The sequence below is a fragment of the Silene latifolia genome, unplaced genomic scaffold (assembly GCF_048544455.1).
Source record: "Silene latifolia isolate original U9 population unplaced genomic scaffold, ASM4854445v1 scaffold_88, whole genome shotgun sequence".
In the NCBI taxonomy this organism is placed as follows: Eukaryota; Viridiplantae; Streptophyta; class Magnoliopsida; order Caryophyllales; family Caryophyllaceae; genus Silene; species Silene latifolia.
The window spans coordinates 1374743-1401957 of NW_027413793.1; the positions used below are offsets into that span (position 1 = coordinate 1374743).

At 34.5% G+C, this 27215-nt stretch overlaps 2 long non-coding RNA genes across 2 annotated transcripts; one reads left to right on the forward strand and one right to left on the reverse strand.

Annotated features, from left to right (window-relative positions):
• Nucleotides 1-15527: 15527 nt before the first annotated feature.
• LOC141640539 (uncharacterized) lies at nucleotides 15528-20253 on the reverse strand. Its single transcript, XR_012543039.1, has 3 exons — nucleotides 19705-20253; nucleotides 17822-18187; nucleotides 15528-15729 (listed from the first exon to the last, which is right to left on the reverse strand). It is a non-coding gene; the product is annotated as an uncharacterized LOC141640539 (long non-coding RNA).
• Nucleotides 20254-24495: 4242 nt separating this feature from the next.
• Nucleotides 24496-26991, forward strand: LOC141640535 (uncharacterized). The gene is made up of 3 exons (XR_012543037.1): nucleotides 24496-24592; nucleotides 25354-25451; nucleotides 26320-26991. It is a non-coding gene; the product is annotated as an uncharacterized LOC141640535 (long non-coding RNA).
• Nucleotides 26992-27215: the final 224 nt, after the last annotated feature.

A 27215-nucleotide genomic window follows, 5' to 3' on the forward strand; every position in this document is an offset into this window, starting at 1 on the left:
TCCTAAATGTTATTGGTGATGATAATTGGGGGATCAATATTCCCTACGACTTTGCGGTCTACTTAACCAAACAATGTAACCCAAAGAATAGTTGTATTATCTTAGGAGGTTTGGTTACAAAGATTGCTCACCACTTGTGTCGATTCAACCAAGAAAACACCAACTTGAGACCATTGCTTATCTCTAGGTAAAAGGGGGTCGGGCTAGATTATGAATATTTCCTTTCTTGCAATTGGTTTAGGGACTCTCATCCTAACATGATTTGGAAAATTGGTAGGCAAGACTCCATTAGTCTACCGGAAGAGAAGAAGAAAATTAAGGCCTTAGTTCACACTAAGTCCTATCATGGGAGTGCCCCTTTTACTAGACCTACTTACCACTTGGCTTTACGAGGTGAGACACGTACCACCGTTGAGCGGCGTGAGGGAGGTCAACCCTCTCAAGCACGCCATTCCACCTCTAGTATTCATTCACCCTCTAGTCTAGAAATGATGGATATTATGCGAGACTTAAGCTTAAGTGTTAATACAATTCGTGATGACCAAAGACTTGCATTGCATCCAATATATGATCATTTTGCTAGACAAGGAGTAATCCAACCCGAGGGGCCACACCCTTCATTTTATACTTATTCCCCGGGTGGATTTCCTCCTCCTTCTCCCCCTCCTAACAATGATGCAGGTACTTTTACTACATATGCTCCCGGTCTGGATTTTTGTGGTTCGGAATATGGAGTTGAGGCATTACATGGAGGATATGGAGGGTATGGTGGATATGGTGGATATGGTGGATATGGTGGTTATAGTAGCTATGGCGATGGTCTTGGAAGTGGCCAAAATAATGGTGAGTATGTCACTCCTCTTCAAGAGGATGATTCTAGTGGAAGTGGTCAACAAGGTGAAACCTCCGGAAGTGGAAGTGGTAAGAAGAAGAAAGGAAGGAAGGGGTTGAACTTGTGGCCCTTTTCTTAGATGAATGATGATGAAGAAATCCCCCGTATACATACTAGCTTGGGGGAGGCTAGAAAGTCTAGTAAGTTTACTTTGCTTTGCATTTTAATTTATGTCTTCCAACCCATTAAATATGACCCCTTGTCCTTCTTGTTTATGTGCTTTGAGCCATATTTATGGTTTAGTTGGTTAATTTAATTGTTGGCACATTGAGGACAATGTTGTGTTTAGCTTGAGGGGATTTCATTTACATTGTAGTGTAGAAAATTTGAAAATTTTTGAGAGAAATTTTTGTGTTTTTGCTTGCTTGTAGCCTAATTTCCCTCTTGCTTATCCTAATGATAGCTTATAGCTAATTATTTACTCTTTTATGATGGGATAATTGCCACATGGGGATGTCTTGACATAGTAGGTGGGAGATGGAAAATGAACCGAATAGGCTTGATCTTGACTATTGGCAAGCTACAAATTGGTAAGGTAGAGCCTCTTTAGACCAATGCATCCATATCCGGTCTCTCTTAAGTAAGTGTAGGTGTCTCCTTATGATGTGTGTTTCGTCAAAACGCACAAGTATGGTCTTCATTTCATCTCTTTATAAGCATGCATTCATTTGTTATAGCATTTTGGAGTCATTCACATGATTAAAATTGCCTTTTTGACCCCTTCACAAACATTTATCCCTAGCTACATTATAATTTGCCTACCTTGTTGAGCTAGTAGCTTTGTTTGGTTTTATTTGGGTGCTCAATTGGGATTTGGTTCAATGTTTGAAATATCATGTGAGCTTGGTCTTAATGCTCAGAAAAAAAGAGGAAAAAAAATGAAAGAAAAGATGAAGAATTGAAATGAAAAAAGATGAGAAAGAAAAGAAATGGAAAAGAAATAAAAAAGCATGAAAGAAAATGAAAAAAAAAGTATGATTTCAAAAGAAAAGAGAAGAAGAAGTTGATGTGAGGAACTCTCATGCATTATTCACATATTTTGGAGAGTTTACTTATGATTTGTATTGTAATTTGGGATTAGAATTGGGATTGAGCATCCTTACATTTGGTTGTTGCTAGGTTGACATTAGATCCACAATCCACAATTCATTTGTTCTCCTTTCTTACCCATTACATATTGTCTTCTTCCTACCCATTTAGCTTCTTTATCATGCTTGCATTTGATTGTTTTGGCTTACTAATTTTGATTGATTACCATATTAGATTGCGGGCACATTATTATAAGTCGAGGATAGTTGAGTATTTATTTACAAAAATGTCCTTTCACATATAAAAGAGTTTGAGTGCACCGTAAGAGTCCATAAGTCAAAAGATCATGTAAGAGCTTAAAGGTTCATTTCAAGTTTTCCATGCTATGACGTCATGTAAATCTCATCCATGTTCTTGCTTTATTCCTTTGCCCATGTTGTTTCGGGTTTTTTAAATCATTATGCTTACCTTGTTTTAGGGTATTGCAATTGATGGGATATGGTTTCTTGCTTGGGGACAAGTAAGGGTTTAGCTTGGGGGAGTTTGATGTGTTCATTTTATATATCCTTTTACCCCTCATTTTAGCTCGGTTTTTATTGTATATCATACTTTAATTAGTATATTTGTCAGCTAATCTTGTGTTCTAGGTGTATTATTTGTATTTGTTACATATTGTAGGAATCTAAGCATTTAGAGGCTTTTTCCTATCACATTAGTTTGCACCAAGTTCACTAAGCTAAGTGGAAACAAGATGGACCAAGCATGAAAATGGAAGGTGTGTTTCCAAGCCCAAGCAAGAGTGTATGAGACAATGTAAAATGATCCTGCAAAGAGCCCAATGAGAAGTCCAAAATCATGTGGAAAAGATATAGCTTAGGATTGGAAGCTCTTAAGTTGATAGATTAAGCATTTACCCGGGTGCATTAAGGGTCATTTATCGCAAACATTGGATTCCCTCAACATTTAAGCAAGGAATTAAGAGGAAATGGCCAGATAACCACGCCCCCGATCGAGGCTGGCAACCCCGATCGGGTTGACCCCCTCTTGGAATTTTACGTTATGCCCCTATTTTCTTATAAATTGGGGCCCTAATCCGTCATTAGGGATATCTTTTTCTCACGTCTTCATACTCTATATCAGCCTTAAGCAAAAATTCTCTCATTAGTTTTCATATTTAGTTTCAATATTGTTAAGCTTTTGTTTGATGTTTAACATTTGGTTCTAAGTTAATTCAAGCATTTGGTTCTCTTTGAAATTCAAGTTCTAGTTCTTTATTTCGGTAATTCTTATTCTTGTTTATTTAGTTTGCATTTCTATTTACGTTTTCATAGTTCCATCGCTAGCATTTCAATTTTAGCACATAGTTTAATCTCATATTTTATGTTTCATCATTTAGTTTATATCATTTCTACAATCATGTTTAGCATTTTATTCAACATAGTTTATAGATTACACTTTAATATGAGTAGCTAAATTCCTTAGTCTAGGGGCTAGGGAAGCCATGCAAAATCAAATATGTAAAATGATAAATTAGGTTGATATAATATTGTCTAATTATTTCTATCACATGTTTGCACCTCAACGTTTAATCTTTGTTTAAAGGCCTTATTCATTGATTAAGTTTTCGTTCAAAAAGTCGAGAGGCAGGGAATCGGATTAGACTAAGCATATGTAGTAGGACGACTTAGTCATAAACGAGAGTTTCTCTAGGACCCGGTCTATGGTTGACACTAATATCGTAAGGTGGGTGTCTCTAAGCCTAAATAATTGACAATGTTATTATTACCGAGTTTAACAAGAGTTTCTCTAGGACCCGGTCTAGACTCCCTTTTATCATATAGTTTACATCTTCATAATTTTTAGTCATCAAATCAAACAACAAACAAAACCAAACGAAAACGACCTTGATAAGAATCTTTCCATAGCATTTCATAAACGCAATTCCCGTCTCCTTGTGTTCGACCCCTATTACTACATTAATTTGTGTTTAGGGTAATTATCTTTGCATAGGTGTATGATAGTCTATCAGAATCGCCTAAAACTAACTAAAAATTAAGAATACATTACTTAAAATTAACTAGAAAAGAAAATAACACCAAATACTTTGAAATGACAACGACAATAACAAATTCGATTACTACAAAAACACAATGTTCATGAAATCTTAAACTCACGCAAATTAGGGTTTCAAAATTTTGGCGTGTAATTGAAACGAAAAATCGAAGTAAAAATTAAAAATTACAAACAACAATCATGCGAAAAATTACCTTACAAATGAACTAGAACAAGCTTTGTAATTGGAGAATGAATTTGTGAGGCAGGTTAGAGATCTCAGTGTTCTTGAATAAAAATGTAAAGATAAAAAATTTGATGAGAGAGAGAGCGAGAGAGAAAGAGAGATGACATGTTGAATTGTTGATTGTTGAAAGACGGGAATTGAGAAGTAGGTCAGGTTATTTTATTATTGCTGCGAAAATACCTTTTTACCCTTACTAAGATGCGCTAGGCTCAGCCGTTGATTGAAGATGACCTGACGGTCCAGATTTAGACGCATGACTCATTTAAGATGGGTGGACTCTCTTGATCCTATATATATATATATATATATATATATATATATATATATATATATATATATATATATATATATATATATATATATATATATATATATAGAGAGAGAGAGAGAGAGAGGGAGAGAGAAGGGATCAACTAAGGCCACCTTATATATTTGAGTCCATAAGTCCTTCTAAGGGCCATTGGATCAAGGCAATGGAAGGCTAGGATTTGATGTCAATATGTGGCTACAAATTAATCCCTCCACCTTTTCTCTAATTAACTCATCAATTCAATAAACCAACCTCACTAATCATTCATCATCTCATTATCACAACTCTTTCTCCTCTCTCTACATCTCACTTTTCTCTCCTCTCTAAAAAAAACCCAAAATCCCAAAAAATCAAAACCCAAATAAATCACCCACTCCTCTCATCTTCATTCACCACCACCCACCACCACCTCACCCGACACCAACTCACCACCCACCACCCCCGCCGCCGCCGCCACCTCGGTATTTTTTTTTTTTTCGTTTTGGTGTTAATTTTTATGTTTTGAGTTTTTTTTCCATTCATTTTTTTTGTTGTCTTTTATTTTATTTTAATTGTCTTTTATTTTGTTAGTTCTCGTTTTTTTATTCAATTTCTCGAATCTCTTCTTGTTATACGTTTTTTTTAAGATTTCGGGTTTTAAATCTCATTTTTTTTGTGAGATACTTTTTTTTCATCTAAGATCTACTAAAATGTTTTTCATAAAATTTGTTGTTTTAATCTTAGCTATATAAAATTATTATAATTTGTTGATTTTAATCTTATATTTCACATTTTTATATAAAAATGATATAAAATGACAAAAGTTACATAGTTATTGGCAAAAGTTATACTGTTATGAACCAAAGTTATACCAAAATGGACTAAAGTTATACAAAAATTGCCTAAAATTATACTGTTATGGACTAAAGTTATACAAAAATGGACAAAAGTTATACAAAAATAGCCTAAAGTTATACAAATATGGACTGAAATTATACAAATATGGACTGAAGTTATACAAAAACTGACTAAAGTTATACAAATATGGACTAAAGTTATACAAATAAGGACTAAAGTTATACAAATATGGACTGAAGTTATACAAATAAGGACTAAAGTTATACAAAAACTGACTAAAGTTATACGAATATGGACTAAAGTTATACAAAAATGGACAAAAGATATACAAAAATTGCCTAAAGTTATACAAATATGGACTGAAACTATACAAATATGGACTAAAGTTATACAAAAATTGCCTAAAGTTATACAAATATGGACTGAAATTATACAAATATGGACTAAAGTTATACAAAAATTGACTAAACTGTAGCCCATTTTTGTATAACTTTAGTCAGTTTTTGTATAACTTTAGTCAGTTTTTGTATAACTTTAGTCCTTCATATGTAAAACTTTAGTCCTTATTTGTATAACTTTAGTCAGTTTTTGTATAACTTTAGTCAGTTTTTGTATAACTTTAGTCCATATTTGTATAACTTTAGTCAGTTTTTGTATAACTTTAGCCCATTTTTGTATAAGTTTAGTCAGTTTTTGTATAACTTTAGTCCTTCATATGTATAACTTTAGTCCTTATTTGTATAACTTTAGTCAGTTTTTGTATAACTTTAGTCCATATTTTTATAACTTTAGGCAATTTTTGTATAACTTTAGTCCATTTTTGTATAACTTTAGTCCTTATTTGTATAACTTTAGTCCTTCATATGTATAACTTTAGTCCATATTTGTATAACTTTAATCCAAAATTGTGTAACTTTACTACAAAATCGCATAACTTTAGTCCAAAATCGTATAACTTTAGTCCAATATATAACCGAAATCCTAAAACCACCAATACTAACTTTAAACCAACAATACTAGATCTGAAAAAAAAAAGTCATTATCTAAATATCAAAATGTAATATAAGACATATTTGAAAAAAAAAATATAAAATAAGTAAATAACAACATAATAAGTAAATAACAACACACAACAAAATAGTATAAATTGTATAACTTTAATGTTTGAAGGGTATAACTTTAGTCGTAAATAGTGTAAGTTTAATGTTTGAAAGGGTATAACTTTAGTCGTAAATAGTATAACTTTAGAGGTTAATAGTATAACTTTATTTTAATTATTGTATAACTTTAGCACAAAATATGGAACTTAAAAAAAAGAGTAATAAAAAACTGAAATACTAAAAATTAATTAACCAACACCCAAATAAACAAAAAAAAAACGAGATCTAAAAAAAAGAGTAATAAAAAACTGAAATACTAAAAATTAATTAACCAACACCCAAATAAACAAAAAAAAACGAGATCTAAAAAAAGAGTAATAAAAAACTGAAATACTAAAAATTAATTAACCAACACCCAAATAAACAAAAAAAAACGAGATCTAAAAATACCCAAAAAAAAAACGAGAAAACCAAAAACGAGATTTAAAAATACCCAAAAAAAAACGTGGTGGTGGTGTTGAAACTTCAAACAATGAAAAACAAAGTTAAGATTTGAAAAAAAATGAAAAACTTCAAACAATGAAAAACAATGAAAAACAAATTATAAAACATAAAAACAAAAATTATAAACAGAAAATCAATGTAAATCTGAAAAAAAAAAGAGAGAAAGAAGAAAGAGTGGCAGGCGGCGGTGTGGCCGAGATCTCGTGGCTGCCGGGAGGGAGAAAGGGAGTAGATCTGAGGGTGGTGGGGATGTTGTCGGGATATGCGGCAGGCGGCAGCGGGGAGGGAGTCGTGGTGCCGGGAAAGAGGGTCGTGGCTGCCGGCTGAGGTGGTGCGGATGTCGGTGAAGGTGTGTGGTGGGAATGGTGGTAGCCGGGGACCGGAAAGAAGGGAGTGATGGGGGTGGTGATTCCCGGTGGGTCAGGTGGTGGTCGGCAGTGGAGGAGTTTTTTTTTTCTCAGATTTGTTTTTGTTTTGATTTTGTTTATAGAGAGAAAAATGAGAGAGAATGTAGAGAGATAGGAAGAGTTTGTGAGAATGAGGGATGAATGTTTAGTGAGGAAGGAGTTATTGATAATGAGTGAAGAATGGATTAGTGAGGATTTTAATTGCAATGAGGAGCTAATTAGAGGAGATGAATTTCTGGCCATCCATTGAGATCTAATCTCAACCTTCCATTCCCTCCATCCTATGGTCCTTATAAGGACTTAGGGACTCATAAGATGTAAGGGCCTTATGAGAATCCCTCTCTCTCTCTCTCTCTCTCTCTCTCTCTCTCTCTCTCTCTCTCTCTCTCTCTCTCTCTCTCTCTCTCTCTCTCTATATATATATATATATATATATATATATATATATATATATATACAGGGAGGATCTGGTGAGTCCGCCCCCTTAGATGAGTCCTGAGTCCTAATAAAGACCGTAGGATCTACATAATGAAGCGCTTAGATTGTGCCACGTATACAAATTAATTATTAGAAGTGCAAGACCGAACTGTCTCCTTTTTTTCTTCATTGCGGATTCTTTCCCATCGCGCGCCTCTACTTCTCTTTCTCTATTTTTTCTCTGAATAGATCCCCAAATAAAAAAACCTAGAAAAATCAAAAAATTGAAAGGAAAAATTGACGAAGATTTATGGAATTGAACTTTCAAATTCGCTCGACGCATAACTGATTCTACTTCTCGACGCATAACTTTGATTTTGCCGCGTATTCGTCTGGGATGAAGGCGGCATTGGGGGTGTCACAGGTGGAGTTGAATTATTTGGCGACCGCTTCCGATATGGGGAAGGCGTTGAGATGTTCATCTGGGTTGGCGTTGATGTGATTGCTTCGAATAATTAAGGTAATGTGATTATGGTAAATTTAATTCAAGGTCGATAGTTCGAAATCGATTTTCTAATTTCTGTATTCATTTAGATGCTAATTTTATTGATTTGACATATATCAAATTTCTAGTTACGAATTGTGGAAATGACATCGTACATCATACGAAATTAGTTAAGAAATCGCATATATTTGATCGATTTCATCCCTTCATATGCTGAACATTATTGATTGATGACCATCATCACTGTTTGTTTATACTTATTCAAAAAATATGTGCTATTGTAACATATGTTTGTAGTTATTGTAACACTCTTATCATAACACATTTTTTTTGTTAATATAACACACATTAGATGCTATTGTAACTATGTTTGTAGTTATGAAAACACATTTATCAGCAATTTTCCTATTACAATTAGAAAATTGAATTGATAATTGCTCATATTCAATTATCAGCTTCTATTGTTATTGTAACACCCCGATTTATGAAGGAGCCTTTAGCAAGACATTCCCTAATAAACCGGACTGTTACCATCTCGGTTTCCCGAGGTAGTGAATAACAAATTAAACTCCAAGGCAAAATATATAATTACTTTAACTTAATTATTACAAAACCTCTTTTACATCAAATTACAAGGAACTAACATAAATGAAAGTGAAAGTCTTCTAAATGATGATCTAGCTACTAAGTCTTCGGATCCAGTGTCTCACGCCCATCAAGCTCCGGACCTATCTCATAAACCACAAGATGCTCCCCAATATTTGGATCGTCACGGTGTTCACGAATACGGGTGGTCAACCATGAGGTTGAGTAGGGAATACAATGAAACAACAAAATATGATATGCATGCTCCTCCGTCACCTCCATCTCCATCTCAACTCATATCTCATAACCCGAACATGACCATACCGATCCCGGTAGACTATATATCGACCGTAGCCGATCGCATTTCGCATGTTGAGGACACAGGGCAAGTCTGCAGAACCCGCCTGGGCCTTATCACAACATCATCTTCACCACACCACATCACCACAACATCCTCCATCTCCAATTCATATGAATGCTCAAAGGAAATTAATGCAACACAATATATATATCTTTGAATTGATCAATCATAAAATCATCATGGGTTACCAAATGTTGTGATAACATACTCAATACGATCAATTCAATCAATCACCTTCAAAGATATGAATCATAACGTAAATCAACAGCCACGAAGCAAGTCAACGTTCACAGTTTGGTCATACGAAACACAAACAAGTCAACACAATTCAACATCAACGATAATAAGTCAAGTGTATTTCCCTACCTTTTCGCAATCCAAGCACACACAAGCAATCACTTATGATCCTTCACTTATCCATCACCTACATATCATAATTATGTATAATTACCATCTAATCAGTCAATTAATCATGCACATAACCTAGACTCATCATAACTTAATAGGAATATCAATTTAAAGAACAAACACGACTTTTCCTGATTTTCCTGCTCATGGCAGACTCGATATAAAATGAATAACTAATTCCAGAAAATTCGAATTGATGCAAGGCCAATTGAATTGGAACCCCATGAGTCTTAGCTACAATTTATATCTAACGTGTTTTTCTCAGATTCCAAACTTATCAAGGGTTTTCAGACTGATTTCCAAAAACTGACAGAAACCGTCGCATAAAAAGTTTGACAAATGATTCTTAAGTAAAACCAACGCCTAACTCATCTAAACTCTTTAAATTAAATATATGAAAAAGACCCAGCACCAATTCAATATCTAAATTATGTTTTAGAAGTAATCTTTCAGCCTCTACTGATTTGCGGACTTTTTAGATAGACGTTCACAAATAATTTCTTCAGGAAAAACTACACGGTGAAATGCTACCAATTTTCACAGGCATAAACTAGGCTTGGAATAAACATGAGTCTCTTCTTTAACTTTTTGCATCCCACGGCTTTAAGACAGGTAAAACACTCAAATAACACAGACCAACGAATCTGTAAATTGTTGTAACTATTCCATTAATTTATCTCATACAATTTATAATCAAAAACCCCCAAACCAATTCTAGGGTTACGAAAATTATCCCAATACTACTATAATTATGCTAATAATTGAATAAAGAGGTAATAGGATAGTCTACTTACGAAATAGGATGAGAATAGGTTGAGAAATCGCCTCGCAATTCCTCACGTGCTCCCTTCACACACGGCTCCCTTTTCTCTCTTTTCTCTCTTTTCTCATGGTTAAAATGAATATGGTGATAGGGAGATTAGGGTTTGGTTATATGGGTTATACATATAGGATAGGTGCTATTAAGACGATACGGGCCTAGCCTAGTTAGATTAATTAAAACCCGAGTCACATAATTACCCGAGTCACAAATACACTACACGACCCAGCTGGTAACTCGGCCTAATATAATATCATATTAAAATACCGGGTATTACAGTCTACCCTCCTTAAAAGAAACTTCGTCCCGAAGTTTAACCATAGCAGAAACACATCATGTAACACTCCAACATAACCCACACAACGCATAACCAATATAGCCAAACTGAGAAATCACACATGAAAGTATAAAGATTTTACAATCCTACCCTCCTTAAACATGGTTACGTCCCCGTAACCTTCATTATTATAACAAAAGTTCTCAAACTCTTGCTAACAAGCGAAAGAGGATAAAAGATTCACAACTCACGTTCAAGTTAACTAATCCCTACTAAAGACAATCAATATACAAGCTCTCTCAAGGAAGCTACGATTCTGCTTTCAAAGACATCGCCATGGATCGGAGCAAAAGCCACGTTGAATAACTTAAGACATTTCAGTATTAATCTAAACACTCTTCATATCAATCAATACATGCAATAACATTCACAGGATCTGCTTGTCAATCTAATTTATACATTACTACTCAGGTTACAAAGATGAAGATGCTTAGGTGCTCACATATGGTTCATGTCAAATAGCATATTTTCCAAGAAATATTGGTCGAATGACGAATGACGAATGCACATTGATTGGCAAATTTTACAAGCTTATTGGTCGAGTCAGTCAAGCGAGTAAACAACGATATTGGAAAGTTAACATACAATACTATCATACATAAAATTTCATTCTTGGTGTTAAATATATTTAAACTGCACCCAACACCATGACATAAAAGATTAAATGTATTTAACTACACCAATTTTTCAAATATTCATTACATATCATGCTAATATCAACATACCATGTTAACACACAACTCACTTAAATCACCACATTACATTTCCCGTTTTGACATTCGTAACTAACCACAACCCACTAATTCACTACCTGAACGAACAACATGACTAAATTAACCCACTATTTGTGACTCCGTTCTAGCTTCATTCCCCAGACTAGCAAATATCATGAAACCATACAACCGGACACTTTGGAAATCTCATTCGAATTTATACTCACACGACAAAATTTAACTTCATTTTCAAAACTTTTACTTTCATCTTTGGACGGTGAATAACTTTCTTAACATAAATCTTATAACAGAGCCGTCCATAGAATCCATTTAACTCAAAATCAGATAAACTTAACTCAATTCCTTCAAACAATACGAGCTTAGGTGTCGACTCATATTTCGTAATTTACTGAGTTCATCTTATTCATTTCAGTCCTATCTTTACTAATGAACGACTATTACCTCAACATCAGGATTTTAGTTGCACTTCTTTACTCGATTATATTCACGGCTAACACGACTACTGACATTTAATCGAAGACCTTTTAGATAGTACACATTCCTGGTGATGTCTCATCAAAGCATACGATTCGTACCATGATGTAAAGCAAGTAACTACAAATTAACCGTGTTCAATCAAAATTTTACCTCTTTATTACAGATCTATTTATCACGGGTTGCATGGTCACACAAAAGTATAAGTACCAACTCAATCACATGTTAAATTTTAAAACGATTTATCACGTCATAAGAACTAGACAAGAGTCTAACCATATAGTCAATATAAGAAGATTATTAGTTTAGATCGGAGGCACATTATAAAATTCCTAGTTAAACTCCTTACGGAACCATCGACTGTGCGTCATGAGTAATTAACTTAATAATGTAGAAGTCAAACAATTGAAATTACAATTGAGTATTAATGGTTATATGATTCACAATAACAACAAAATTACTTCCATATCACACATATGTTTAACATTTTAGCAACCATACCATTCAATTGTATCCATCAACTCAATATAATTCATTTTAAAGAAAATAAAAGATATCGCATAAACAACTTAAACATGTACATATACCATCATATAACTTGTAAAACATTATCTATGACAAAAGATTAGCAAGGTGAACAAGTTCTCTGGTTTTGCACGGTTTGAACAAATAGGCAACTCGCGGCTCAATTAAACGTAACTATAACGACTATCATTTAAACATACGCATAACATGTGAATCATCAAAGGGTTATCTCATTATAATTCATAGCGACGGTTCGAGAATATATTTCAAATATCGTAACTATATCGTAACTATATCAAACTATATTTCAAATATCGTGACAATTGCAACAATCACCTTAGCATTTCATGACAATACAACTATGAACATATCCAATAAGGAGCAACAACACTATTTTATTATCATATCATAAGTTTAGGTTCAATTGAAATAAATTAATGCAATGAAAGTAATAAGTATAACTATAGGCACACAGACTCACATAAAAGACATTAGAACTCGGATGACATCCTACATGTATGAACATTTAGACATACTCATTACTACCATCCATGTGTAAACATTTAAACATAATTATTATAAATATTCATGCGAGTATATTAGAACAATCAAGTTAACATTTAACGCCACCAACTTTACCAAGATATGACAATATAGTTTTATATTTATATATATCGACCACTATACAAATATGATGAACACACCAGAGATATTATAACATGCCAAGCATAAAATATGCAAACAACTGGACTCGTATAAAATATTTCACCCTCGATTAAGAATCAAATTAAGCTATTCAATTTCACTCATACTATCATGCCAACAATGTTATAAACTAAACTTTAATTTTTTTTATCACTAGTTAAGATACATAACCAATGAATATGTGTGCTACTATCATCATATAAGGACACTATAATTTCACATTAATAAGGCTCATGAAATAATCGAACAACTGCATGAAAACTCAACATAGCATTCACATTTTAAAAGTTATGATTCACGTTGTAACTTCCAAAAAAAATCACGAATAAATAACCGTTCAACGAAAACTTGAGTTATATTACTTTTTATAACATACAGAGAGTTAATAATTCGTGAGAAAAAGAATGAGGTCCAAAGCTCAAGAATTCAATTTTTAAAGGATTTTACAACTCAGTTGGTCCAAACAAGTATGTGACAGCAATTGGTCCAAAACTTGGGTCAGTTTGCAAAACTTACCATTTAATATAGAGACATCAAGAATTTTCATGACTTATCAATTTGAAAACATATGCGAATCTTCTGATCGATGGAGTTGGAATTATGCAAAAATTATTAATACAATTTAAATGAGGATTTTTACAAAATCGTTGGTCGAAACATCACTGCACAGGAACTTCCTGACCACAGCCCACTAAAATATTTATTACTCCTAATCCGTATATCCTATAAGCATGAAACCAACGCCAGATGAACACTAACTCACGAGGCTATCTCTCATAAAATTTTCATCCATAGGCAATAAACAGAAAAGAAATGGCAGTAAGGTCAATTAAAGAGTAAAATCAAACAAAACGAGTTTCAGCACTAGGTCATTCTTTACTATGTTACAAGCTCTTATGAACATACTATGTATACTAACCCATCCCAACTTAAATCTCACACTTTGTACTTACGTAAACATCTATCCCATAGAATCCCTTCGCATCTCGATCTACTCCTTACATCTAAATCACGATTGCTATGACTAGAAATAAGCAATTCAATAGTGTTTCTGATTACTATCACAATACTATACTAGCATGGCTTCGGGATCACATAACCGCATATCACTAGACATAATAGCATTATCAACACGTCATTCACATCCATCCAGATAAATATCATCAATTCGCAATTATTTTCACGCTCACGATTACCACAATCCAACACTTCATTGATTATCAATCTGAACACGAAAATTTATTTCTCATCTCCACAACATCATATGATCACGTCATCATTCATACAAAATACTTACCGTAACGTTGTCTGCGAAGAATGGTTAGAATATATGGGTCTCAAGGTATACATCAACTCGATTATATCCAAGGTTATCCTTCTAACTACCCCATTCACTCAATTTTCTCTCGGGTTACCGGTTCAAAGCGAGAGGGCAAAAGAGCACGTATTAAGGGCGCCTTCTTAACCGCACTGTGAGATCCTAACAGTTTATTCTCAGGGGTTCATTTTATTTAGACACATCCTACGTTCATTGGGTTCATTGGTTTAGGCCTGAGAATCGTTCGCTCTGATACCACTTTGTAACACCCCGATTTATAAAGGAGCCTTTAGCAAGACATTCCCTAATAAACCGGACTGTTACCATCTCGGTTTCCCGAGGTAGTGAATAACAAATTAAACTCCAAGGCAAAATATATAATTACTTTAACTTAATTATTACAAAACCTCTTTTACATCAAATTACAAGGAACTAACATAAATGAAAGTGAAAGTCTTCTAAATGATGATCTAGCTACTAAGTCTTCGATCCGGTGTCTCACGCCCATCAAGCTCTGACCTATCTCATAAACTGTCAAGACTGCTCCCCAATATTTGGATCGTCACGGTGTTCACGAATACACAGGTCAACCATGAGGTTGAGTAGGGAATACAATGAAACAACAAAATATGATATGCATGCTCCTCCGTCACCTCCATCTCCATCTCAACTCATATCTCATAACCCGGAACACCCAGCCATACCGATCCCCGGTAGACTATATATCGATCAGTAATCGATCCGCTCCTTGTTGAGGACACCAGGGCAAGTCCTGAGAACCCTTTGGGCCTTATCACAACATCATCTTCACCACACCACATCACCACAACATCCTCCATCTCCAATTCATATGAATGCTCAAAAGAAATTAATGCAACACAATATATATATCTTTGAATTGATCAATCATAAAATCATGCCGGTTACCAAATGTTGTGATAACATACTCAATACGATCAATTGATCAATCACCTTCCAAGATATGAATCATAACGTAAATCAACACCCACGAAGCAAGTCAACGTTCACAGTTTGGTCATACGAAACACAAACAAGTCAACACAATTCAACATCAACGATAATAAGTCAAGTGTATTTCCCTACCTTTTCGCAATCCAAGCACACACAAGCAATCACTTATGATCCTTCACTTATCCATCACCTACATATCATAATTATGTATAATTACCATCTACTCAGTCAATTAATCATGCACATAACCTAGACTCATCATAACTTAATAGGAATATCAATTTAAAGAACAAACACGACTTTTCCTGATTTTCCTGCTCATGGCAGACTCGGTATAAAATGAATAACTAATTCCAGAAAATTCGAATTGATGCAAGGCCAATTGAATTGGAACCCCATGAGTCTTAGCTACAATTTATATCTAACGTGTTTTTTTCAGATTCCAAACTTATCAAGGGTTTTCAGACTGATTTCCAAAAACTGACAGAAACCGTCGCATAAAAAGTATTGATTCATAAAACGAGTTTGACAAATGATTCTTAAGTAAAACCAACGCCTAACTCATCTAAACTCTTTAAGTTAAATATATGAAAAAGACCCAGCACCAATTCAATATCTAAATTATGTTTTAGAAGTAATCTTTCAGCCTCTACTGATTTGCGGACTTTTTAGATAGACGTTCACAAATAATTTCTTCAGGAAAAACTACACGGTGAAATGCTACCAATTTTCACAGGCATAAACTAGGCTTGGAATAAACATGAGTCTCTTCTTTAACTTTTTGCATCCCACGGTTTTAAGACAGGTAAAACACTCAAATAACACAGACCAACGAATCTGTAAATTGCTGTAACTATTCCATTCATTTATCTCATACAATTTATAATCAAAAACCCCCAAACCAATTCTAGGGTTACGAAAATTATCCCAATACTACTATAATTATGCTAATAATTGAATAAAGAGGTAATAGGATAGTCTACTTACGAAATAGGATGAGAATAGGCTGAGAAATCGCCTCGCAATTCCTCACGCGGCTCCCTTCACACACGGCTCCCTCTTCTCTCTTTTCTCTCTTTTCTCATGGTTAAAATGAATATGGTGATAGGGAGATTAGGGTTTGGTTATATGGGTTATACATATAGGATAGGTGCTATTAAGACGATACGGGCCTAGCCTAGTTAGATTAATTAAAACCCGAGTCACATAATTACCCGAGTCACAAATACACTACACGACCCAGCTGGTAACTCGGCCTAATATAATATCATATTAAAATACCGGGTATTACAGTTATAAGCTTGATACGATAGCTATTAAGCCTATTATACATTTACTTAACCTAGATATTGTGTTTCATGTATTTTGTTGTTTGTTCGTCATTTTAATTTGTTAAATATACATATCAGTTTCAATTCATTTTCAATATCAAAACACAGTTACATTGTTATTGTAACATTGTCATATCATTATTGTAACATCATTATTGTAATTTCGTAACACACACATATCTAATGTTTGCCTTTCTTCTTGATGGTATAAAAAACTAGTGATTAACTACTTTTGTTGCTATTTACAAAATTGTCTTTTAAGGCCAACATGGATAATTAACCTAAACGGCTACCAGTCAGTCAGATTCGTTATTTTATTGTGTAGTGTAATTTGAAATGTAATTATTTTGTGATTCAATATCCTTGTTTAGTTTCTAAAGGCTATTAGCTTAATGGGAGAGCAATGTGCAATCTTGTACAAAGATGTGGGTTCGAGTCCCACATAACCTAATTTTTATTATAAATAAATGTTACTTTGTGGAATAAGTAATGTTGCTTAATATAGTGTTATCTTATTGAATAACAAGTGTTGCAACATAGTATAAGTAATGTTACCCTACTATTACTTCATCAAGAAAGTAGCTTGACTTTTAAAATAAATAATGTTTACTTAATATAGTAGCTTATGTTACTTTATAGAGTATCTCGTGTTATATCCTAAAATAACTAGTGTTACTTTATAAAGTAATGGTTGTTACTCCATTGAAAATTAGTATTACTTAATACAGTAACTAGATAGTGTTACTCCATAGAATGTTAGTGCAATGTAGTAGCCTAGTGTTACTCCGTAGAATATCTCGTGTTACACCATAGAATAACTAATGTTATTCTATAAAGTAGAGGTTGTTACTCAGAAAATTAGTGTTACTTAATATTGTAGCCATGGTTACAACATTAAATCATACGTGTTATTTTATAAAATAACTAGTTCTACTCCATAAAATAACTCACCAGTGTAACCGGATTGTGTATGATGATTGCTTGCTCATCCTTGTGTTGTTACATTAATCTTCAAGAGAAGTCCTTGTCATGCGATTTTTAAATTAACTAGGCTATATGGGATTCGAACTCATATCTTTGTGAAAAATTTGCACATCACTCTTCCGGTTGAGCTAATAGCCTTTAAAATAAGTCAAGCATGAGAACATATAACCCCAATCTCATTCTGGGTCATGAACATCCAGCCCCGTAGACAACACCGTTCCTTACTCTCACATCATTATTGATAATTGTCATCCGCGCTGGAATGAGCTCACCATCTGCCACTCTCTATGGTAGCCACGCTTGATCATGTTCCCCTATTGAAAAGCAATACTTCTGGTAGAAAGGGAAAAACATACTCACATTTAGCCTTTTCATTAATGTAAAAATACCATAGTTACCCAAAATGAATACATTTGTAAACATCAATACTCGAAAAATATGTCAACCTTAAGAAATATGTGGAGTATTGTGACCTTGGAGTTGAGATATCATTTAAATCTGTCAAATCTGTATAAATACTAAAGCTTAATTAAATATTAAGCCACTCATATACCAATAATCGAAACTATTATAACCGTATAGAATAATTCAATGTCTTGCCCTTTACTCCTGGATAAGTCAACAAGTATATCAGGAACGCAATGTCCGCAAATTTATAACTGATTCAGAACATAAAATTTATCTAAAATCAAGTAACACACCACTCATCAATTCAGCACCACCAAAAGAAGGTAAGGGGAAATAAAAAAAAGTCCCACTTAAGTCAAGATAAGCAGCCTTTGACTTTGTACTAATTGAAATGAGCTTATTAAGCTTAGTAGATCATATATGTGATCTCATAAATGTACAGTCTTGCATTTCTATCTTCAGCATGATGATGAACCACAGTTTCATATATTGCAGTGGTAGCTAATCATAAAAGGTCGAGATGATATACTAAAGCAAGACGAAATTTGGAGTTAGTCTTGACCTACAAACTTATGAATATCTATTAATTCTATCGCTCGATATCCAGAGGATATCCTTATAACAGGAATGTGTGACAAAAATTTCAAATGTGAGATGGTCGATTATCTGGAGACTTTACTCAATGTTTCATTTTCGCCTCATTTCAAATCTAAATAATTCTCATCATCCCCCACAAACATGTTAATTTCACACATCTGAGCTCACTACCATACATCTTGACAATAATTGCCTACAATGCAACCGCTGATATAAATTATAGTTCAGGAAGCTTGTTTCCGAACAAAAGTAAATCAACAACAAAGCATTATTGATTGTAACACAGTTAAAGTGTCCTTGTAACATGACTAAACCAAGATGTAACACACTTAAATCAGACAATAACGGGATATGTAACACAATTAAACAAAGATGTAACACAGTTAAATTATCATCATAACACAGTTAAACTGTTATTGTAACACGAGTAAACCATTATTGATTGTAACACAGTTATAGTGTCATTGTAACACGACTAAACAATAACAACACCATAATTCAACCGAACAACAGTCACATGATAAAATCAAGTAAATAAAGAAAATGCAGCCTATTTTGTGAAAAATCATTAGATATTCGAACAGAAAAAAATCAATTCGAACGAACAATATTCAAACACGCAAAAAATTGGCAAAAAATATCACTCACCACACCAGAAAAAATCCAAGAAAACCGACGCAATTGACAAATTTTAAGCACGAACAAGCAAGAATGAGTATTAATCACCGAAGCAATGGTAAATGTGAAATTTTATATCAAATCAAAATAATAGCAGAACATTTAAGTACTTTTTTTATTAATCATTTGTTAATGCTTAAATTGGATTCGTATACGCAAATTTTTACCTAATTTGAAATGTCGATGATGCTGAATTACAAGTTGAATCACAAGAGAATTTGTATCTTCGAATCCTCAATTACTCCAAAGATTTATCAACCAAGACCAAATTAAACGACAAACAATAATCCAAACCAGCTTTCTGGGAAAATGGAAATGTTTTGTGGTGATTAGAATGTTACTTTGTATTTATAAAAAAAATAATACTGCAATTATTTCGAGTTTTGGTTAAGTTGGGGAAATTTAGAACTTGAAACTTTGTCAAATTTTTTGAAGGTAAGTAACACTAAAAGAAGATCACAAACTAATCGAAAACATTTTAAATCAAATTGAACAGAATGCCTGGTAAACACTAATTCTAAACCCTAGATTTCAAAATTAACTTCATAAAGAACAAAATTAAGAAATTTAAAATAGTACGAAATATACACAAGGAGAATAATTGACATCAACTTCAAATTACTGTCACGATTTGCAGATTTACAGGGATATCCTCTTTCGAATCTACTGAATGAATGAGAGACTTTGGAGGGGAGAGAGAGAGAGTTGTATTCCGTAAAAATGAATACGACGACAGTGCAATGAAAGGATTCTATTTTCTAAAAGCAAATTACATTTCTACCCTTACTAAAGCGCATCTAATCTTTACGTTGATTTGTTTAATGAAAAGCGTTGGATGTGGGTCGTTAGATCTACTTGATCTAACGGCCTAGGTTTGGACGCAAGACTCATTTAAGATGGGTGGACTCTCTTGATCCAATATATATATATATATATATATATATATAGAGGTGGGATCCGGTGAGAACGAACACTCGGTGAGAACGGTGAGAACACAATAGAATTAGAACCTAATAACAAACCCAATTATATTTTCACTCCGTCCTCTAATAGCCCCCGCACATTTCGATTGACCCTAACCTCCCTCATCCATATCCACAACACTAAACCCTTTGTCGACCACCCTTCGGAAAACTACACCACGTCGCCAGGAGCATTGCTACCTCTTGGTGCACGCACCCTGCAGCGACTACGATCGCCCTCGAAACTCTCGCCATTGATTCACATTACTACTGGGCAACAAGTACCCTCATCACCAAAAGTATATCCACCGAATAACTAGAGTGAAGCTCCGGTGGATTCCGATCGATAGTCGCCTATTTAGTGTTCTGAGGACGAATGTTGTGCAACCGAGAATAAAACGTGTCGTTTTTCGGTTCGATTTAACTTCCATCGGCAACTCGATCCGAATGTTCGTGATGTTCTTGATATGAAGAAGAAACTCGAAGGAAAAGCCGACGAAGGGATCAATGCAGGTCTTTGGTATAATAAATGTATTGTAATGGGATGATGGTGTTCGAGAGGATTTCATCTTCAATTGTGCTAGAATTGTGGTAGATTATCTTTTGAACTTTGCGTTTATTTGATGTTGGTCTTTAGTCATGATATCCATTCGACTTCAGGTGTTGAAGCTTGGGTTTTATTTATTTGTAGTTTTTACTTTTTAGAATAAAGCTAGATTATTATAATATTGTGCTAGATTATGTGTATCTAGATCATATATACGTGTATCTAGATCATATATATGTGTATCTAGTATAATAGTTTGTGTATCTAGATCATATATATATATGTGTATATAGATCATATATATGTGTATCTAGTATAATAGTTTGTGTATCTAGGTGGTTGGGTTTTTTGTATGATATGTGAGAAACAAAAAATGTATCTCGGATAGGAAAAAATGTACCTGCATTGTCATAAAATGTATCTAGAAATTCGGGTAAAAAGCGTACCTTTAATATCACAGTGTATCTAAAATTTAGTAAAAAAAAACATATATTTTAATGTATCTATCGTAAATTCGCTTTTTTGTTGAATTCTAGACACATTTTTTTAACAGAGTAGATACATTTTTTAACAAAGGAGATACAACTTTGTCCATTCTAGTTACACTTTCTTTTTTTTTGGTAAAAGGTAAGTATATAAATAATAAAAGATCGTAACCATACACGAGTTATCTTTGGGCCGTGCTTAAAAGCCCAAAACCAACTCACAAGACAACAAAACCGGATGAAAATTCCGGATAGATAACCTTATCCCTACAACAAAATCAGATGAAATCCAACCCTAACATTTTCCCCTAAATCTCGTTTCCATCGACATTCCTCCCTAAGCTCCTTCAACTTCTCTCAATCCGGCTAACAAAGCTCCGATCATTCTCCTTTATCGGTTGCTTGATTATTGCATTAACTCTATTCAGAATCTCCTCTAGTTACACTTTCTCCTAATTATAATTATACACAAAATATATTAACAAGTGAACGAAAATATATTACTCTCTCCACACAAATGCGTTCTTCCCATTTCATTAAATAAATGTATCATGTCTAATGTCTATTGTCTATTGCTAAAAATAAGACGTAGCTACGACTGAGAAATAGTGTGGAAAATGAAGCATTGAAATAATTTGACTTATACCAATTAAATGAATAGAGTACCACTAAGCCAAAATCTAGAAACCGAATCAATCTAGCAACCAAATCAAACCAATCAATTAATTACTCACTCAAAATCCACTAATTCACAAGCTCGTGAATTAACAAGTCCAACAAGTCCACAAATACACGTGAATTAATTATCAACAAATTTGACTTCAACATTCTTAATTAAAAGTCCGATGTCGCTCAAGTAAATCAGAATATACCCATGCATCTCCCTAACAAATCGATCCACCATGGTCCACCAACAACCACCATCACCCACCCACGCCAAGATCTACCAGCACCAGACACCATCGGTGGTGGTGATCAGAGTAAGAAAAAGCAACGAAAGGGGGAGAAAGTGAGAAGGCGATGAGATAAATTGGGTGACGGTAGAAAGTCGGGGTTGGTCGTCGGTAGTGCACCGGAATCTGAGGTATTCTGGCAAATATCAATCGCCTGACGGCGACACCAAGTGAGGAAAGTAGGGATAAAAGTTGATGGGAGGGAGCTTAGGGACTGAGGAGGGATGGATATAATATGCCATCAGTGCACCGGAGATGCAAGCCGTAGTGCGTGGTGTCGTCGGATTGGCGGTGGGGTCGCCGACAGAATAAGGGTGGGTAGGTGGCCATTGGTAGTGAATATGGTGGTGGTGAGATATTAGAGATTCAGAGAGGATTGATGGTGGATTGGTGGGAATGTGTTGGCAGCGAGGGATATTTTGATTTAATTATGTCCCTTAGATTGCTTTTAATCCAATGATTGTAACTCGTTCTCACCGTTCTCACCGAATAGTCGTTCTCACCGGATCCTAAATCTATATATATATATATCTATACACCTTACTAAAATATGAGTAAGGCAAGTTACTATTCATAATGAATAGTAACCAAGCACTGTCACTTTGCTGTTTTCACCTTCAAAACTCTGCGTTTTGATACCTCTATTTTTTGTGCTTAGCTTTCAGCCTCTCACCTCAATTATCTTCACTCCCTACATCTCCTGCCTTGCCAGTTACCATCGTCCCCTCAAACTCTCACCTTTCGTCTCCTTAAACCCAACACAATTATTTTTCGACCAAAAAAAAACCAGCTTAATCATCTCCTGCCTTTTCCTTTGAAATCTATCTATACACCTTAACATCTCCTGCCTTACCATCGTCTGCTTTTCTTCTCTCCGTACTCCATATTCAGCTTCATCGTTTTGCCCCAATTTATCCTATTCAGGTTTGTTCACTTCATTACTTTTCCCCTTTTCCCTATTCGATTTTATTGTCAACCTAATCTAAACGAAGGTTTCCCCTAATTTTATTAGTTTGTTGCTCTGTCAGATTTTGATGATGATGGATCTTTTAAATTAGGGTTTATGTTTGATTTCATCGTTACAGTAGAAGATCGAGAAGAAAAGGAACAACAACAGCAGCAGCAGCAGCAACAACAACAACAACAAGAGCATTTCTGCAAAGGTGGCGTACACAAACTAGATGACGAGGTAATTTATCATTTGCTTTGTTTAATTTCGTGTATTATACCTAATAATGATGGTTTTTGTTTGATTTGATCGCTTTAAATGTTCGTAGTCATATACGGAGTATAACTTAGTGTTATTTGACTGCTTTAAATGTACCCGAACTTTAATTTTTTTGAAAAAAACTGAAACCCAAATCTCCAGTTCATATTCTTTATTTGTTGGTAATATAATTGATCATGGTGTATAAATGAATTGAGTAAAAGTTGGATAAAAGATGATGACGGACAAAAATTGATTGTGGTTTATTCTAATAATGCCCAAAAAATTCACATGTATGTTGTGTAGTTCTGGCATCTGGAATTTGATGGTGAATTGACGAGTGATTGTGATTTGATTATTGCCATAAACGGCTAAGAATTTTAGTAGTATTGATTTTTTGCTGTTTTAGGACACGGAAGAAGATTGATGGAAGTAGTGAGTCAATAAATTGTTAGTGACGTTTTACCAAGTGAAATTTGCAAGTGATGTGGGTGGATTAGGTGTCTCAAAAATCTATTGATAAATCTTAATGTAAAGATTTTAGCATGAGATAGATCTAACATCGCAATTGATTTATAGACTATGAGGTTCTTTTTAGTGTAATTGTTGTTTGTTTACTTTTACACTATATATTTTATTTCGACGGTTTTAAGTAGTTTTGAGTTGACCGCGATATCCAAGAGTGACATAAAATTGTCTGACCCGAACATGACCTCGAATATGACCTTCAACCCAAATTAACCTGAGTCTAACCTTGATTAACCCAATTTTAATCCAACCCGATATCACCTAACGAAAACCACCCGACAAGGAGTGAGGTTGATCATCTTGAGGATGGCTCTCGTTGGAGAAAGTATGACCTAAAAGCTGTCGAATTTCTTGTACCGAGTAGGAATACTTGGTAATCTTTTTTACTTCTCTAATCAAAATGTAATTCATTCATCATTTTCAGTGTCAATGCTTTCATTCCCCAACTTGAAAGCTTGGATCACTACACAAAAAATGAGAGGACTTTTTTAGTATTTGTTTTGCAAGAGGCTGTACTGGATACTTTTTCAACAAAAGACCAACAAACGTATTTCTAACGTAAAGCCTTTTGTGTTTTATCGATTCCATTGTTTTCAACTGGTTGTGCTCTCTTCTTTCAACTGGTTATGTTGTATGTGCATGTCTTGATGATGACGTGGCGGACATGACTGGGTAAATAGGTAAATGTGTGGCAGTAACAAAAAGAAAGAGTCGGAGTAAAAAGGTTTCACATTCTTGTTTTAGATTGTGGAGCATTTAAGGGTTTGCTTGAACAAATTTGTAGGAGAAATGAAAGGGAGAGGGATAGGAGAAGAATGGAGTTATGGTCTTTTCCCTTAAAAATTTTCCATTGTCTGTCAAAGGGGTCTAAGTTAGTAGTTACTAACCAAATTATGAAAAATGTACATATGCCCAGCGCGGTAGGTTCGCTAATGTACTATTAATTTACGTGGACAAACTGTAGGTGGTCATTTTTATATTTTAGCTTCTATGCTTGGTTGAAGTTGGTTCTCTCGTGTCAGTTTATGTTCTGCTTTACACTGTTCGCTAGCTAAGCTGGACTACTGTAAGAGTAAGAGTAAGAGTCTTACTGTCAATCCAATCTTACGATCTATGTGAAAATTTCAATTGCAGGATTTTTTTGAAAATGGAGCTAGCAAAGAAAAAAGGAGGAGGTTCCCTCCTGCTTGTCACATTAGTGAGCTTGATCGGGATGTGTCCCTGGAATTCAAGTAACCCCTTTATCTTATTATTGTCGCTCTAGCTGTATTGTTTGCATTAATGATTGGAGAACTTACCCATAAGAGTAACGATACTTGGCCTTTGAGACTGTAATTATTATGTTTCGTAACTATCGGTCTCGTGAAATTTTATGTTTTCATAGTATTGCTGTCTGCAGACTACCTGGCTATATGAAAATATGTGTTCTGAACTGATGTTATTTGCAGCGTACATCATTGTGATCCCGAGCAATTTGGTCTTTAATGGGTGTAATCAATTGTAAAGTTCGATGCTTGCTCTACTAACATGGATTCTACACTAATATAAACTAATCTCCTTGATTTCTGTGGCCATTTTGTTTGTAAGTTTGGGGGTCTGGTTTAACCGAGATTTAATAATAACTCAAGTTTGTTAGATTCATGGGGAATTGTGATAAATGCTGTCTCATTTATAAGTCAGAGTTACTGGTTCTGACTTCAAAGCATCATGAAATTATTAGACTAAATAGACTAAGACTCAAGGACAAAACGACTTGACCCATAGCCAAGTGACTCAAAATGACCTGGAAGTAGGATGAGATTACCCGTAAATGACGCCGTTTGTGTTCAGTTTTATTATACCCCTCACCCAGTTGATTGTTTTGATGAAACTTCATTCACTGATCGGATTACTGTAGAGTGTAGCGTGTAGGATGCTATATGGCAGTTTATGGTATATGCTCATTTCTGAGGGTTTAATCATCATGTCTTGATCTCTGATTTATAGCTGATGTTCGTTGAAACAATTTGTGTTTAAACTTCCCGTCTACAATTCCAGTACTCCCCAAATCGAACTGGTGAAGATAACATCAGACCTTGAAACTTGTAATTTGGATGGCAGGGCTTACTGTTGCTGCTTTCAAACCGGGGCAGAGGTAAATATGAGTATGACGGATGATAGTGCATATCGAAGATCGTTAGAGACTGTATTTAACTGGATAGATAAAGATGTAAATACAAGCAAGACCCAGGTCTTCTTTCGTACATATGCACCTGTACATTTCAGGGTTGTCATCTTTCTTTAAATCTCACTCTTTTACTCTTGAATCCCTTTTAAGTAGTCCGAGTTCAGCTAAGAAGTAAGAATTACTGAATTTACATACTACTGTAGTAGATAGAGGTTGCCAGCCTGGTAGGAGTAAGCATCAGCCTGATTCATATTAGTGATAACGATTTAGATTACTGTATCAGTGTTACTCCATCTGTCTCAAGAAGATTGATCTTCATTCATTTAATACAAACTACATTTGACCTGGCAGACATGGCGACTGGAAGACTGGAGGAACCTGTCACATGTAGACCGAGCTGCTTTATGCTGTTATGTTTAGGCGCGATGTTACTCTGTCATGGAATGCAAACTTCATCTCAAACTCGGGTGGTGTGAAATCTATATAATTTGTAGCTTATATAGTGAATATTGAAATGTTATGAAATCATTTTCTTTAAAATTATTTTTTTCTAAACTTATTGTAGTTAGGCTTTTTCAAACCATATTGGAGTGACTTTCTTGACCTCGTTACGCTCAAGGAATCAAACAACGCTGGTATAAATATCTTGGGGTATGGCGCGCTTCGCGCGCCATACAACAACTAGTATATATATATATATATATATGGTGAGTTTGCCACTTTTCGTGAGTTACCCCCGCATTTATATACCATTGGATTTACAAGATCAAGGGCTGAGATTAGACCCAAAAAAATACACACGCTTACTTTTTTTTCTCTCTCTCTCTCT